Raw genomic sequence first — 14,923 nt, 5'->3', positions numbered from 1 at the left:
TGTAGAAAGTTAGACCTGGAGTAGTTATTCATATTTACCTGCTGTGTTGTCTGTCAACAACTGAGGAGCATCTCTGCATGGCCAGCACACCTTGACAGCATTTGAATACAATGGTCAATAGACAAGATCTCTCAGTAAGATAAAAAGAAGGACTTGGCAGTGGATGCTGACCAGGACAAATTAATGCATCCTGTTTGGTTCTGGTCACAAGCCAGCTGCTGAGTCACAGCCTATGTCACGTCCTTGAACTTTACTGACCCGGACTGTGGACAGATAAGCAGGATAAAGCCGTGCGAGTCATGAAAGACACATTACTTGGGACAAAGGTCTGTGCCCTGTTTTTCTGGTTCACACAGATATCTTAAAGAAGATAGGGTGTGAAACTTGTGCGGGTATAGCGCTGCTGCCTCTTAGGAGGTGGAGCTGATTCTTGGTGAAGGCGGACGCTGGGTTCAATGTCTTTTTACAACAAGGGATATAAGGTCAGCACCAAGATCTGACAGCGCTGTTTGGTGTCACCCTGCCCAGGTCTGCTGCAAGAACAGAGAGTTCCCAGACCCCTCCCACGTCCCCCCAGCAGCTGCACAGCCCCTGCCAGGAACCCTCCCCGTGGCGCGGCGTGCGGAGCAAACACACACGGAGTGGTGTTGGCACAAGGTGGGCACGAGTGGCTCCCGCGCCGATCCGGCGGAGCGCGGTGCCGAGAGAGGGCTCCCGGCCGTGCCGAGCGAGGGCTCCCGGCCGTGCCGAGGGCTCCCGGCCGTGCCGAGGGTTCCCGGCCGTGCCGAGGGTTCCCGGCCGTGCCGAGGGTTCCCGGCCGTGCCGAGGGCTCCCGGCCGTGCCGAGGGTTCCCGGCCGTGCCGAGCGAGGGCTCCCGGCCGTGCCGAGCGAGGGTTCCCGGCCGTGCCGAGGGTTCCCGGCCGTGCCGAGGGCTCCCGGCCGTGCCGAGGGCTCCCGGCCGTGCCGAGGGTTCCCGGCCGTGCCGAGGGTTCCCGGCCGTGCCAGCGGCACCGCCAGCACAGGCTGCGCTCCGCTGGATCCGCTCCTTTTGTAGGCACTCAAGAGTCTTGTTGTGCCTCAACACACCAGTCCCACGCAGGTTCCCAGAGAGCTGTAGGAAGTTGGCAGTCGCATTCTGCCCCCAACCAGTTCCCTGCAGCCCCCCTTCTTTCATACATCTTCCATTACCGGATTTTCCCTGGGAGAGGCTACAGCACCCGTGCTTTTTGGAGTTGAGTGGCTTTTAATCCCAAGACAGGAAGCAAAGTGCACTAAATTTAGGGAGAGTTTTCGTTCTACCTCCAGGAAGATCTTACACACCGGGTCTGTTAGGCAAAGCTTCAGGCTGAATTAGTGCATATTTGAAATTGTTACTGGTATGGACAGCTAATTCCCCGCTTCCCAGCATCCCAGTGGTGGCCCCCACATCTGCTCCCTGGAGGGTCCACACTCTGCAAGGGGGCCCTAGAGATGATGGAGAGCAGAAGAGGCAGCACTGAGTGGGGGGGGAAGAGACAGGAATATAATATATTTTGTGAAGGAAAACAAGTAAAGACAACAGAGGGGAAAAAAAAGAAAATAGCTGTCAGAAATAAAAATCCTTTTAGCAGAGGAATGAAGACAGATGGGAAGGCAATGAGAAACAGTGAACAAAGAAAGAAATGCAAAGAAGTCAAGGAGAGGTTGGGGGAAGGCTGTGCAATCATTTGGCACCAGCTCCTTGCATTAGTTCCCTGAAAATTGTGTGAAGCGGGGGTAGAGAACTGCGGATTACTGGAGTGTAGCACCACAATATCGTGGGCTGGCCACTAAATTACCATTCAGAGAGTCTCTTGGCTTAGGCTTGCTGCTGCCATGAGAAGGAGCAGGATGTAAGCTGAAAAACAGATCTATGGAAAATAGGGCTGAGGCTAGAAATTCCATTATATTCTTGGCACTTTGACATTTTTCCTCCCCTTTTGTGAAATCTCAAGGGAGTGCTGCCTACTCTTGCAATAATAATAATTAAAAAAAAAAAAAGGTAGCATATGAGTTGGCATGGTAACTTCATCTGCTAAGTAACTAACATGTAGGATTTGCTTCTTGATCTAGAATAATAATGTCAACCGATGCCTTAAGTTTTAGCTTTCATATTTTCCAGACTCTGTACTGCATTAGTATATAACTCTGAACTTCATATAAAGCCTTACTAAGTTCTCTTAATTAGACAAAACAATCCTTTTCCAGCTTGAGAACCAAGGACACTGTTGCAGTTTCAGGCCTGAAATTGCAAACAACAGCAAATTGAGGAGAGCAATCTGGGAGGGTAGGATACCATAACCTGGAGCTGTAATTGGACTGTTAACCCAAATATGTAAATGAACCAAAACTTATAAAAGTGTGAAAACTCATGACACACCATTCCTCTTGGGTCCATCTTGGGTGTAGCCACGGCCAGGATCTTGCACTGCCCAAGGTGTATCCTCTGAAGGCCTTTTTAATAAACACCTACTTCATTCCTTTAACACTGTCTAGCCTCTGTTCTAGGTAGCCTCTCTAGGCATCACAACAGCCCCCAGGAAGATTCTTCCTTGTGACTGACTGCCTGTTGTCACCTGGATTTCATGCTTCACTCATGCTCGGTGGCCTTGGTGAGACTCACTGTGATGCAGGGACAGGACTTGTGCTACTCTGACACACACATATGCTGGCTTCCTACGTTGCATTCTTCAGGCCAGCAGTATTTGGACATGTCCACTTGCTGTTTTACATTTAATCACTGTTATTCTTAATTCTATTTCCTGAAAGATCAAAATATTTCAAATGTGCCCATGCTGGGACAATTGGGCTGCTACCAAATGTGGCCACCAGTAATCCCCAGTAACTCCTGCTTCTGAGCCTTCCCTGCCCATGGGTACAGGTCAGGAGGTTCCAGTGTTCCTGCTGAGTCTCCCTGGGCAGGACAGACATCCTCAGAGCAATACTGGCCAAGCAATTCTCCCTTTAGTGCCTCCAAATGGGGCATGTGCTGCCCTGGAGAGCCGAGGTGTGAGACCTCAGTGGAATCAGCAGCAGAGCAGGGAACAGAAGAAGTGGAAAATACTGCTTGTTGACAGTTTCAAAAGATGAGGAGGAAAAAAAAAAAAAAAATAAAACAGCCTGGCACTTTATTTTGCCCGTATTTGTGGCTGAGGGTTAGCTGTATGGTTGTACTCCCCATTGTGGAGTTCCCTCTGCTCCTCCACCCAGGACAGGTTCTCCCAGACAAACACATACAAAATGCCCAGTGCAAAGAAAAAGAGTTGCCTGTGAGGAGCATGAGGGGTAAGATACTGGACCAAAATGGAATTGCTCCTTTTCTTTCTGTATTTTTATGTCCCTGCAGATGGCTTTCCTTTTGGGCTGGTGGCCATCCTGGTCCAGGAGTGGTGAGCTGCAGCTGTCCTCATCAGGGCCCAGGGAAGAAAGATAAGGGCCAGAGCATCACCTAGAGAAAACTTTGCATTCTGTGGCATGGCTGCTCCTGGGAGCTGGCTTCTCTTCTCACTACTTGTTTTAGATTCCTGCATCCTTCAGCTCTTCCTTTTCATGGGTCCCACATAGTTTATTTTTGTCCCAATGTGCAGACACTGTCATACTGGTGTAAAGATGACTTGGATCAGGATGGCTCACTTTAAAAGACCACAAATCTGGCAATACCAGTTCTGGCCATAGGCCCATCCAGCCCAGCACCTTGTCTCTGAAGGGCATCATAAATGGGAATGCAGAGAAAAGCAAGAAGAAAACATGGATACAAGATACATCAGATACATCTTCCAGCCTCCAACCATTTTCAGCTCAGGGCTTCCTGACCTAAACATGGTTTGCAGTGTGCATGTAGCAACATTCTGTAAGTTCCTTTCCCAGGAATGTCTCCAGCTTCCTCTGAATGCATGCAGACTCTTAGCATGCAAAACATTATAACCAAGGGGTCCCATAAGGCCATTTGCTCTGTGAAGAACAACTTGATTTTGCTGTTTAGAAGCTGGGCTTCACTATGAAGCAGGCTTCAATTTCTGCCCCGAATTTCTGTACTGGAAGAGACAAAGGATATTTCCTTCAATGTACAGGAGAAAATGGTTTCAAAAGACACCCATTAATTGCTGTGTGGCCTGAACAGTGAGCTGTACTGCCCCAGTGACACTGATTTCAGTTCAGTGCAGCTAAGCAGCACCAAGGAGGTCACATGCCAGCCCTGTGTGTGCTCCACATCCTCTGCAGGCTCCATCCCTGATGATAAATTAACACAACTGCAAAAAAAGACAATTTGCAGGGTATCCAAACCCTTGCTGGGCCGGAGTTTGTCCAGTTCTTCCAACATACAAGCTGTTATAAGATATCACCTTCCTTCACTCCTTACCTCCCTTGCAGCCTGAGTCTGCCACTGCCTTAGCACAGCTGCATGTTACCAACAGTGTGCTGGCTTTGCAGTTCCAAAGAGAGCATGGTGAGTGCACAGATACCTGCATGAGTTTTAAACAAATGAGCTCTGTTCCTGTTTTCAGTGGCCAGCAGCTAAGTCCACCAGGCTGCAGTATCCTTGAGCCCCTTTGTTTCTGCCTGGCACAGCACCCAGTGCATCTGGGCTGGGGAGCTGCTTCCCCCAGGAGATTCCACTGATGTCCAGCTCTTCTCTGCCCTTCCAGGGTTGCAGCAGACCCAGTGGATCCTCGTCCACACACCATCACTGGGAGTCTGCTGCAGGGTAATTCAGCCTCAGCCTCCTGTTGGGGAGAGTGGCTTCATCCATGAGGATGTGTGGTGTTTTCCAAACACAGGCCCGTGCCTCTCTGCAGGCATCTTTTAAATGTGAGGGATGTCTGGTTTAAAGATTTTCTTAGCACACAAAGCTATTTAAAACAGCTGAGTGCTAACCTCCTCAAAGGAAGATTTATAAATATTTGCATCCAGCTCCCAGTGGTACAATAAAAATATATTGTACTTTAGGTAAATGCTCTGCCTAGAGGAGTCCCAATAAAATCAACAACCTTTTTTTGTTTGTTTGTTTGCTTTAAGTGAGCAACAAGCTCTAAGGCCCTTTATTTCCCTTACTGATCAGTGATTTAGAAATATTACTCAGTGCACTCTCTTCCCTGTAGAGCTCCCTTTATTTTTTCTATCTGTGCAGGAGAAACAGGCTGTCAAAAGCTGAAAGCAGAAACAACATAAACATTTTACTTATTTTTTTGTAGCATCTAAAGAAAGCGTGAGGCACACAGGTTTTTCTGAGCTTTGTTTCAGGGCTCCCAGATGAGTTTGTGAAGGCAGGATGGTGAGGCTGTGTTTGTCACCCAGGGTGGTGACAAACCCTCTGGTCTCTGCGAGGTGGTCCTGCCCTGTGAGCCCCCGGCATCACCGTGCTGGGGAGCAGAGACACAGCACAGCAGAGCACTGGTCCAGCAGCATCCCTGCGGAAAGTGCTGGGCAGAAGTGGGGAATGGCCTTGGGACACTGCTGACAGCCTGCGTGATGCCATGGATTCGGTAACCTGGAGAAAAACGTGGGCTGGGAGCAGAGAGGTGGAGAGCGTGCTTTGTGTTACTTTCGTGAGGATCACGCTGTAATTCGCGGATTCACGTTGTAATTCAAGGAGAACAATCACGCCTTGTTTGTCCGGGCTGCTCCCGCCGCTGTGCTCTGTGCGGGGCTGGGCTCGGTGTGTCACCGCGGGCACACCACCCTCCGTGACTCAGGGCTGCCGGGGAGGCAAACAAAAGGAAGCTCGACTCTATTCCGTGTTTTTTTCCCCTTCCACAAGGTAGGAAAGAGGCTGCAGGCAACGAGGCTGTGCCCAAAGCCCCCCACTGCTGAGGGAGGTGTCACCTCCTTGGGGATGGAGATGGGCTGATGGGGAGTTCGGGCAGGGACTTCTGCTGTGCAGATAACCTGTGAAACAGCTCTGCCCAGGGCTTTACAACTCGTTTTGTCTGAGCAAGAAATCACCCTTCTCTTTTCACAAGGCATCTGTAAAAAACAGAGTGTAACTGGCAGTGGGCAGCAAAGAGCCCCACTGAGGAGTCGTTAAAGCCACATTATTTTTGGAAGGTGAGAAGTGATATAGAGCAGGTGAAATCCCTTCACTTTTTTTTGTGTGTGTGTGTGTGTGTGACTCCTGATCAGCTGATGCTTTACAGCTGAAATATGTCAGCCAACAAAACTCCTTAACTGTGGTGGATTTCTCCACAGCTGTGTGCAGTAATTAGTAAAGCAAACCAACAAACAGGCATCTCTGATGACTTTATTTTGTGCTTTGTGATAGTGTTAGAATGAGGTGAGTTGTGATGTTGTTTGTTTTCTTTTGAGTAATGCTCAACTCTCCACTACTGGAGACCAGAGTGGTTCCTCTCTGACCCTCTGTAAGAGCAGGAGGAGCCAGAGGGATGGAGAACTGAAGCTAAATTCTAGGTTGGGGGATGTGTGTGCATAAAGATGCTGAAAGCTCTGGTGTGAAAGGGCATCTGGAACAGAGGACCTTGGGGTGTGAAAACAAGATTATTTTGCTTTGTGTTAGGGGCATGAGGATGTTGAAATGTCAGGTTGTGGACATTTTGGTGCTGATTCATCCTCATGAAAATGAATTTGCCATAGAATTTTGCTTACTGCTGCCTAGATATTTATTTTGGAGTTTATTTCAGAGTGACTACTTCTTCTCTTCCTTAAGCCAAATGTTTTGCCAAAGATGCTCAGAATGTTCTGTGAATGAGCCCAAGGAACAGATTTCCTGGCTGATAGAAACTGGCAAGGCTCCTCCAAAATCAGGCAATATTGGGAGACAATAATTTTGGACTGCTACTAAAAAGCTTACAAATCTGTAAACTATCACACAGAGTTGTCTAGCAATATTATTTTGTGAAGTTATATAAGTTTGCAATAGAAAATGTTTTAAAAATTGGCTCTCTTTGCTTTCCTAATGCTATACCAGGAGAAAGAACTCAAAGTAACATCAGTGTTCCAACTGAAAGGCAAAAAGGTGGATGTTTTTAGGATTATCTTTAACACTTTACATATAGATAACATGAGGCCTTTTCTTTGGTCATATGAACAACTGAGACCCTTTTTATTGCAATATCATTAACACTGAGTGTCATGAGATTGGACACAGGATTGAGGCATCTCAAAGCTCAAAGCTGTAATAAGGGGGCTCTAGCAACACAGAAAGGTCTGACAGCATGTAAGAGTCTTGCTGATACTGAAGGGATTCTCTTCCTTGAGATCAGTTTGGTTCTGCTGCTGCTGAGCTCCAGCCCACCCCTCTGGTCATCCTGACACATATCTCACCTGCCAGATGTAGGATGCAGAGCAGTCCTAAAATGGACAAATGCTTTTTATTTTCTTAACCTGTTCCAGTATAAAATCATTGATGTCTTTGCTTTTATATTAGAGGGATGACATTAGACTGGTTTTCACTTGGGGTTTGCCTGTAACAGGGTTTGTTCAGAGACCCTTTTGCTCAAGTTTGGTAGGACACTCCCAAGGCAATTCTTCCCTCCCCCTTCTGCTCATACAGCTGCATGTGGACCTGTGCACTGTAAGATCTGAGCAGTTTTTGTCATGACTGACCACTTTATTCTGAACATCTGCAGCAGGCATTCATGATAAAAGCTATTTCACTGCTGTTGCCTGGATTTACCTTTCCTCTAACACTCTGACCTCTGCTTGGTGCACTACTGCTAAAGAGATGCAGCTTAGTGCTGTAATTCCACTATTGATAGTGGGAAAAAAAACCCCAAAAGTGCTATCTGCAGTGGATGAAGCTACCAGATTTAGGAAAACTGCTGAAAAGCTAAGTAAATGCATCAGAAAATCTCAAGAATCCTGTTTCTATGAGGTCCCTTGAGGACAAACTAACTTCTTTTCCCTCTGATTTTAAGACTTTGTTTGCTCCTGGCTCGTTCAAGCTAGGCTGTTGGTATGCTGTTGCATCCTATCTATCACTCAGGACATAAATGTTGTTAGATAAGACCAGATCACTGTTCCAAACCTGGAACTGCAGCTGCCATGAGAAAGGCCAATTCCTTCCAAGGAGTGACTATTGGTTCCAGCACAGGGAAAGAGAAGCATTTGGTCTTTTTACACAGTAGTAACACTGAACATTTCTAGGTGTCTGGATGGTTCCTCTAGATTTAGATAACTAAATATTTCTACTTATGACAAATCTTCAGCCTGAAAGAGAGAAACTGGGAGTATAGGAGAGGTCTATGAAATCACAGGAGGCAATGGGAGAGCTGAATGTCTGAAGGTCATACCGTTCTCTTGTCAGTGTGAGAACTGAAAACCATCAAGTGCAATTAACAGGAGGTTGCCTCAAAATCTAAAAAAGGTTAATTTTTTTCCACACAGTTGATGTGTGAATTGCGTTGCCAAGGGATGTAGATGACAATTTTACGAGGACTCACAAAGTGAGTAGGTAGTCAAGGAAAATTAAAATCCACTGATGGCAATTAAATGAGAGGGTGGTTTTCTGGCTCAGTGAAACCTTAAATCATAGGTGTTTGGGGTGGGAAGTGAGAGTAGGACACGTTGGTGGGGGAAATAAATCACTCTGTGCATGCTCCATACCTGTGCTCTTGCCCTAAGCATCTTTTATTGGCTGCTATTGGAGCCAGGACATTGGGCTGGACAGACCCTCCATGTGACCTGTTGTGATTGCTCTGGTGTTGCCATGTGAAATCTGCCCTGTCAAAGACTTTCTGAGAGCCAATATGAAATGGTCACACAGTAGCTGCTGCTCTTCCATTTGTTTAAAGGATGTGGAAAATATGGACAATGACAGAATAGGAAAAACCCAAGCTGCACTGGAAGCCTGTCCTTGACAGTGTTGTGGGCTTTGCATAGTGCTGGTTTGCTAGAAGGGCTGCCTTGGAACATCCAACATCATGCTTTCATTCTGATCATTGTTGTAGTTTAAACCTGCTGAGGAAATTTTGAATTTCCCCATCCTTGGGGTAGATTTTTTTCCCCGTGTTCAACTAAGGAGATATATCTTTGTTTTAAAGATGTCTTTACAGATCTGCTGAGAGAAAATGGCAGGGGTATAATGATGTGTGCTCTCTAAGTCTGTACTTTGTTGGCAGTCACTTCGAAATCCTCTAAGGTGATATTTGCTTATGATTAATATAAAATTCTACCTTTATGATGATAAAAAGGAATTTTGATTCAAGTAATATCTATTCAATATAACGAATCAAAAGGTCTGCCTAAAGTATTCTTTGTCGTTCATTTCTGTATCAGTGGTGCAACTGTGGTTGCAACTTGAGGTTTGGGAGGGATCTCACACTCTCCTTTGTGCTTGCCATCTCATGTTCCTGGGCAAAGCTGTCAATAACATTTAGCTTTTTCTCTAGCTGATCTTTTGCAGCTTCAATCTGGAGCATACTTTTCATCAGTCTTTTTCTTCTCTGTATTAATACTGATGGAATTCAGAGCAGCCTGTTTATTTTCATGAGGGCTTCTCCAATGGTATTTTGACATAATTTTGCCTTTTATCTCCTGTCCTCAGGAAATCACAAAACTCTGCAATATTCACATGCATGTGCCTGGCATACATTATTGACAACTGAATCCCATGTGGGTAAGTTGTCTAGGGCTGGAATTCAAGTTTTCTTGTGCATTTTAGAAGCTTTATTTATTTGCTTTTTCCACCATTACTTGGGGGGCAGGAGAAGTGTTTGGGTTCCTGGCAATACTGCCTGGTGCACTTAGGCAAGCTCTTTGCAAAGATGAGAAAAATTTTCTGGTAATACATATTTCACTTTTAATTTTTCTTGAGGAGAAAAGTGAGAAGTTGCCAGTGATTCACTGGCAAAGTTCCTGTCTTTATTTCTAATGTATGAAACAGTTCCCTGCTGTTGATGCCCATTAATGTTGCTTAGTTTGTTTTATCTCTCCTTACTTGTGCAGTCACCTTGTCTGTGGAAGGTTTGGAATTGGAACCTTGCTGTAACAGAGTCTTTGATGACAGGACAGCACTTGTCTCTGTTTTCTGTCTGCACCCTTCTTGTTTATGGATGCTGCTGGATGATTCCAGCAGCCTAGTCCATGTCAAGGTCTGGCACCTGTGACTGGTCTTTGTGTCTGGTGTCACTCAGAGGCAGGGCAGTGTCCCCCCTTCCTGCAGCTGGGGTGTCTCAGAGGTTCATCATTTCCTCCTTCCTCAATGTGGTTCAGCCTGTTCCTGGCTGTGCTCCCTGCTGCTGAGCAGATCACTGCTCCCTGCACCTTGCTGATGACCTGAGCTGGATTTCCAGCTGGTGCTCCTGAAGATTCATGGTGGAAACCAATCTGCAATCAGTCTGTTTTTCCAGGCTTGCTCTTCATGATATTGACTCCTGTTTAGGGTCAGTCAGTAGGGGATCACTAACTGGTTCAAGGATCATAAATAGCCATCAGAATGCTTTTTCTCCATCTCAGAGACACCTTCTGACAGGCTGACTTGTCAGTTTTGTCCTTCACCTATAGCCTCCAATCCTCATCTGCATTTCTGTTCCTGAGAAATCAGTTTTGCCCAGGCTGTATACTTGTACTTCCTGAACCCCTGTCATTGTCAGGACAGAAATCCCCCTGATCCTGTGCACTGTGAGCACACTGAGAATAGGGAGAGGCATCCTGTACTGCACTGGGTTCAAGTTTAAGTCCCACGTGCTCCTTTCTCTCATGTTTACAGCAAGAGAAGTAGCAAAGGATGTGCAAAGTTAAGGAGAAATGGGCACTCAGTCGTCTTCTTTTTGTGAAGATGATACAAAAATTATTTTGTTTCTTGTTTTTACATTAGCAATCCAGGCCTTGTCTACCCTGTTTGTTTTTTCTTTGCTGAAGAATTAATAGTATTATGACAGTGCAAGTAAAAGCTGATGAATTTCAACTCAAATTGCTTTTCCTACAAAATGTTTTAAGCAATCTGTATTTAGCTAACATTTATCTAACTCCACTCCCAACCAACAGTTGGAAGAAAAAAATCTTTGCAGTTCAACACCTCCTCCTCTCCCCATTTCACTAGAAGCTGCAAAACCTCCCACTCTACTTCTCTAGATCTTCTGAGGAGACCTCTGCCAAAATACAACTTGATGTTGGATTTTTTTTCTTTTAAGTATGAAAAGCAGAAAACAAAATACTTCCAGCTTCTCATACACAAAGAATCAGAACAGGGCATGAGTCCAACTTGCTTCCCTTCCTATATTTCCTGAATGTGTACTGTCTCAGAGGCAATCAAGGCTTTCTGCTGCAGCTCACTGTATCAAGCTAGCTCCAATGTGATCTTGTTCTTTAGGGTGGGCATCAAAATAGAGACTTTCCCAGGCTTCTGAATGTTTGACAGAAAGGAGATGCTGTCTTTGTGAGCCTGAGACAAACTTCTCAGTCATGACACCAGCCTATAGAGAAGACTGGTTCTTCCTTGTAGCCATTGTTTCTACAGGCATTGACCATTTCTCATGCAATTTGTGGGTATAGAGGTTTTTTTGAAGTAGAGCAGGGACAGGCTTCCCAAGGCTTTCCCAGGAGGTGGCAGGCAGGGAGCATCTGCCCCACAGTCTCCTGACAGGATGAGGGAGAGGCTGTGCTGGAGTGAAGTGGGCTGTGCCCAGGGCTTGGGAACAGCCTCCTGTTCCACTGTGGGTGAGTCTGTGTGAAGGAAATGGAGGAGCTCCCAGCCTGGGCTCCTGGCCAGCCTGTGGGTGAGCTCCCACAGGACAATTGGAGAGCCCTGTGTAATGTCCCTGGCTGCTGTGGGGCAATGCCTGTGCCAGGGTCACTGGACATTCTGCAGGGCAGCAGGAAACTGGAATAGTAAAAGAGATTTTTAAACCTCTTTTTAAAAGGTTTTTTTTTTCCCTGTGCAGAAACTCTTTTCCTTAAAACCTGCTGATCAGTTGGGAAACTTCACTACAGGCTCCTAACCCCTAACAGCAGCCAAGCTGTCTATTTTCCTACCACACATGAGAGTTAGCCAAGTCTGTTCCCATTGACATGTAGGCAGTGTCAGCTCCAAGAAGATGTTCAAAATGTTTTTTCATCCACAGTTTCTTTACCTATAAGACCACAGCTTCCAGGGAGGCTGATACCTCTTTCCAGATCTTACCTGCCACAAGTGAGCAGCAGCTCTGGTGTCTCACTCACATTGCACAACTTGTCTCTGCTCAGCAAAAGCTGCAGGTACAGTCTGGGACAACTCAAAGAAGATTTGCCTGGGAGGTGGGCTAACCCCCCCTACCTTGTTTCCAGTCTCTAGACATCCTGAAGGATGCCATAGGGTACCTTCTTGCATGAGAAATCTCTGATATCCTATTAATTGGCTTTACAAACTCATGGTCTTGCTACAGTTGCCCCACAGGGCAGCTGCAACCACAGTTTGACTGATGGTCCAAAAATACCAATATTTCCAGTTAACTCTTAACAAAGTGTTGTGAATTCATCAGTCTCTCATGAAATACTCATCAGGTGCTGCAAAGTAAAAGGAAATCTTCACGATCTGGTAAGCAGGGGCATGCAGAGTCCTGGTGCATATCTGAATTCACCTCATGTCCAATTCACTGGAAAATGAAATGTCAGCACCCCCTGCTCTTCCAATTTCTCCTCAAATACCCTTTGATCCCCCACTATGTGAAACCTGCTTAAAGCTTGACTTCTTTTGCAACCTTTCAACAAGCAATGGTGCAACCTAACATCCCAAATCACCCACACCTGTCCCAGGACAGCTCAGATGCCACTCTAATGCCTCCAGGGTAAACACACAAATCTGTACAGAGATTTCATTACTTTAGGAAGCATAGGTGGAAAATCCCTCCATCACTGATAGCTTACACCAGTGGTAGGACCTTTTTTCCCCATCACAAAGGCTGTACAAAGAGCCCCTCTCCAGAAATGCTTTCTGTGAGTTTGCAGGTTGGAGGTGGTGGCTGCTGCCTTCCTGAATTAATTGTTCTCAGGAAATCACATTGGTAACTATGTTAGAATGACAATCCTGAAAACCTGTCCTTTCTGAGTAGCTTGTAGAATAAATTGACAGCTTGAAAGTTAAATGTTGGGATTCCTGATCTATCCTGCCTGCTAGGAAATAGAGGAAGAGATAGGAGACTGAGCCTTGTGCATGGCCTGAGATCATCCTGCCTAATATTTTCATGCCTAATATTATAATAGGCACCAAACTGTGGTCTTGAAAGTAGGAGCAGGTTCCTTGTGGAGTTGGTTAAGAGAGATCCCCTTCTGCTCAGCCCTAAGGCATAACTGGCTGTGGTGCCCTGCTCACACCCATCCCAAAGCACTCAAATCAGTTAAGGGAAGACAGCATCTCTGCACCTCCACCTTCCCTGGGAGCAGGCTGGAGGTGATGGATGAGTGTGTGACTGCATTTCTGCACTGCCACTGTGCTGCCTGTGCTGTGAATGGAATTGCCATTAACCTCTGCACTGGTAACTGCTGCTCATTTATCATAATTACACACACAAGAGAGGAGAGTCAGCCTTACAGAGCTGTACACAGTGGTGACAGAGCACAGGGCTGATGTGCACTCCACCAGGCCTGAAACCACAGGGAAAAGGTGATTCCCTTCTGAAACAAAACTGAGCTCTTTAAAAGCAGAGGGGACTAGAAAGCTCTGAGAGTAACCAAGCTATCTGGCTTTGACAGAAAATTTTGTCCTGGCCCAAAGGAGAAACTTCATCAAGAATTTTAATAATCTCCACCAGCAGTGGAGCATTTGCTGAGAAGATTGTGTTCCATGAGCTCATTATGTGCTTTGTCAGTTCTTGGTTGTTTAGTTTTAACATTTTATTGGGTTACTCAGATTCTCCCCTCTTCTGCCTTTAGGGTGATGTACTGTGAAGGATGCACAATAGGGAGACAGATGGAAGGAAACTTCTGTTTGACTGTGTGGTTCTTCACCTTTTGACTTTCTCTTTTCAAGAAAAATAATCAGTTTAAACCAGAAAGTGCTGCTTAATTCTTTTGTCAGAAATACTAGTATAAAACCTTGCTCTTTTTAAAAATTTCTTGTCAGCTGGAATTATCATTGTGAACTTGCTACCTCATTTATGCTCCTGGAGTCAAATGGGTGTGTCCCAGGCTTTGCCTCAGGACAGGTTTGGGCACTGGTGAGCATCAGTGGAGGTGGATGATGTCTCCAGAAGTGACAGAGGACTATGCTGAGACCACCCCAGACTGAAATAAAAGGCAAGTGTGGAAAAGGCTCAGGACTGCACAGCACCAGGGCAGGCAATAGGTGTGTAATGCCAGGGGGTACAGAGGAAGCAGCTGAGGGGTAATTAACCTTATGGAATGAGGCTGAAATTAATGTACATAAAACTGCTGCAAGGGAAGAGTCTTTCCCTGGTGTATTGGTTGGGGAAATCATCATCTCAGCATTGTGGGGACCAGTCTGAGGGCTGAGCAGGTAGGCTGCTGCTCCTCATCCCTGCTATAGGGGGCAGGTTCAGGCTAGATGACATGGGAATCCACTTGAGAGCATTTTTATTTTCTCCCATATACTGGAGAATACAAAACTGATATTAAATTCTAAAAGTTTCCACACAAGTTGCTCTCACTTAGGCACAACTTTTGAGATTCAATTGCAGCTGCAGGAAGGCAGTTTCCTGGGATTTCTGGTGAGGTTATCACTGGAACAGTAGACCTAAGCAGGGCTGCTGTGTGGCTGACCTGGGACAGGCTGGGTAGCCACAGCTCCTGGCACAGTGCTGCACCACCCCTGGCTCAGCTCTGTCCCCATCCTGTGGCCTGGAGGAGTTTAAGGGCGATGCTCCTTTCCATGCTGACATTTCAGCTGGTGCAGATGGCATGAAGCTGTCCTCTGTTTAGTGGGGAAGGTCATGTCTGGGCACTGTTTCAGGCTCTCTGCAATTCCCTGTTGCTTTAGCAAATGGAACAGCTTGAGAATGATGTTTCCATTATAACT

At 46.1% G+C, this 14,923-nt stretch overlaps 1 long non-coding RNA gene across 1 annotated transcript; it reads left to right on the top strand.

Moving 5' to 3' along the window:
- The first annotated feature begins 6,347 nt into the window (after window positions 1-6,347).
- LOC306803472 lies at window positions 6,348-14,590 on the top strand. Its single transcript, XR_013774628.1, has 4 exons — window positions 6,348-6,496; window positions 9,518-9,589; window positions 9,678-9,754; window positions 14,012-14,590. It is a non-coding gene; the product is annotated as an uncharacterized lncRNA (long non-coding RNA).
- Window positions 14,591-14,923: the final 333 nt, after the last annotated feature.

Source organism: Erithacus rubecula (assembly GCF_903797595.1).
Source record: "Erithacus rubecula genome assembly, chromosome: 6".
NCBI lineage: Eukaryota > Metazoa > Chordata > Aves > Passeriformes > Muscicapidae > Erithacus > Erithacus rubecula.
Note: the sequence above shows the minus strand (reverse complement) of the source record. Positions and strands in the feature narration are given on the sequence as shown.